At 39.1% G+C, this 2,598-nt stretch overlaps 1 pseudogene across 1 annotated transcript; it reads right to left on the reverse strand.

Annotated features, from left to right (window-relative positions):
- Positions 1-1,273: 1,273 nt before the first annotated feature.
- LOC309870338 (large ribosomal subunit protein eL8 pseudogene) lies at positions 1,274-2,112 on the reverse strand (annotated as a pseudogene). The gene has a single exon. The product of its transcript is annotated as a large ribosomal subunit protein eL8 pseudogene (transcript).
- Between the last annotated feature and the right edge of the window lie 486 nt (positions 2,113-2,598).

A 2,598-nucleotide genomic window follows, 5' to 3' on the forward strand; every position in this document is an offset into this window, starting at 1 on the left:
GAGTGAGAGGGTTGAGGTCTCCTACAATTAACATATTATTATGAATATGTCTCTTTATTTTGGTTAACAGTTGGTTTATGTAGTTGGCTGCTTCCATGTTGGGGGCATAGATATTTACAATTGTAAATTATAGATCCTCTTCTTGGATAGACCCTTTAAGAATGGTATAGTGTACATTGACTTTGTATCCTGCCACATTACTGAATTGCTGTATGAGTTCTAGTAGTTTGGGGGTGGAGTCTTTTGGGTTTTCCATAGAAAGTATCATTTCATCTGCAAAGAGAGAGTTTGACTTCTTCATTGCCAATTTGAATACCTTTTATTTCTCTTTGATTGCTGTTGCTAGGACTTCTAATACCATGTTGAACAAGAGTGGTGAGAGTGGGCATCCTTGTTGTGTTCCTGATCTCAAAGGGAAGGCTGTCAACTTTTTTCCATTGAGGATGATATTTGCTGTGGGTTTTTCATAGATACATTTGATGAAGTTGAGGAATGTTCCCTCTATCCCTATACTGTGAAGCGTTTTAATCAGGAACAGATGCTAGATTTTGTCAAAAGCCTTTTCTGCATCAATTGAGATGACCATGTGGTTCTTCTCTCTTCTCTTATTGATTTGTTCTATTGCATTGATTGATTTGCAAATGTCAAATCACACTTGCAACCCAGGAATAAATCCCACCTAGTCATGATGGATAATCTTTTTAATGGACTGTTGGATTCTATTAGCTAGGATCTTGTTGAGAATCTTAGCATCCATATTCATCAGGGATATTGGTCTGAAATTGGGTGAGCCTGGTGGTGGGTATTATGGAGGGCACGCATTGCATGGAACACTGGGTGTGGTACATAAGCAATCAATTCTGGTACACTGAAAAGAAATTTAAAAAATTTAAAAAAAAATATATATAAAATAATGGTATAATGTCCTTCTGTATCTCTAAGTACAGTCTTTAGCTTAAAATCTAATTTGTCTGATAAGAGAATTGCTACTGCAGCTTTCTTTTGCGGTCTGTTGGCATGAAAATTGCCATCCTTTCACTTTTAGTCTGGATGTATCTTTAGGTTCAAAATGAATCTCCTGTAGACAGCATATGGATGGGTCCTGCCTTTTTATACAATCTGCAACCCTGTGCTGTTTTATGGGAGCACTCAGGCTGTTGATAGTGATTATTGAAAGATATGATTTAATTGTCATCAACAATTAATACAATTAATTAATTAATTAATACAATTAATACAAGCCATCAGCTTCAGACGTAGGACCGTTGCCTCCCTAGTGGCAGCAGATCTCATAAAATCTGTCATTGTAATTGGTCCTGATGGCTTCCACCAGCTTAGCCAGAGCTCCTTTGTCTTCTGAGTTAACCCGTGTGAAGGTGACAGTGGTGCAGTTCTTCCCATTGACAGAAGCCCTGGTTTGACCTTCCCCTTGATAATGCAGTAGGGAAGCCCCATCTTACGACACAGGGCAGGCAGGAAGACAAGCAGCTTAATGGGATTCACATAATGTGCAATCACTACCAGTTGAGCCTTCTTGTTTTCCACCAAGGTGGTGAGAGTAGTAACCCTTTAAGGCTTTAAGGACAGGTGGCCTCTTAGGGGGGACAACTTCTTTGCTGGTAGCTTTCTACTCAGCTAGGGCCAACAATCTCTGCTTCTTCTCTTGCTTTGCCTTTGGTATCTGTGGGTCTGCTTAGGCAGCTGAGTAGCTGTTTGGCAGGCCAAGGCCTGAATGAACTGGTTAATCCTGGGAGGCACTTTTAGACGTTTATAGAGAATAGCCCTTTGCCGCTGCAGCCGGATGTATGGGGGCATTTGACAAAGTGGGTGAGGTCCCTTTTGGGCTGCATGTCCTGTCTGATGCCAAAATTCTTGAGTCTTTTCTCAAACAGGACACTGACTACCTCCTTGGCCCCTGCTTCTTCACAACATCAGGAATTGGGGCCCCCTTCCTCCCCTTCTCCTTCTTTCCTTTTGGCATCTTGGATGGCTGGAGAAGAGAGAAAACACCCCTGCTGCTATTACTGGTTGATGATGGACTGGAGGGAGTGGTTTTTGCCATGAAGAAGATGAGAGAGTCAGAAGATAAGGAAATAGTCTCTGATTGACTGGTATTTGTCTATTATCTCCCTGTATTTTCTGCAAGTGTATAGTCTCAATGAAAGAAGGAGGGCCTGGGAGTCATTTTTTGCCTGTGTCTAGAAAGCACCTACCTCAGAGCAGATGATCAACAAATATATTTTGAATGAACTGTTGAATAAATGTGTTCGCTGAGGTTTAATAAGTCTGAGAGAGATTTTTATGTGCAAGAAAATTATTTATAATATTGGTGTCTCAATTATTACTCACTTAAACTGAGTTATGAAATTTAAGTCCCAATTTTTCCTCAAGCTTTTAAATTAAACTTGGAAATCTTGCTAGTACATGTATTAATTTAGTAATGTTCCTTTAAAATAAGAACTATCACTTTTACTTGTTCTTTGATTCATGTGCAGTTAACTCATAAATTTAAGCTTAAGTTGCCTTTAAACATTTAACAGTACTCAAAACTTGATTAATTATATTTACTTAGATATTTCAAACCATATTACAAATTTT

The sequence above is a fragment of the Mustela nivalis genome (assembly GCF_964662115.1).
Source record: "Mustela nivalis genome assembly, chromosome: 7".
Lineage (NCBI taxonomy): Eukaryota > Metazoa > Chordata > Mammalia > Carnivora > Mustelidae > Mustela > Mustela nivalis.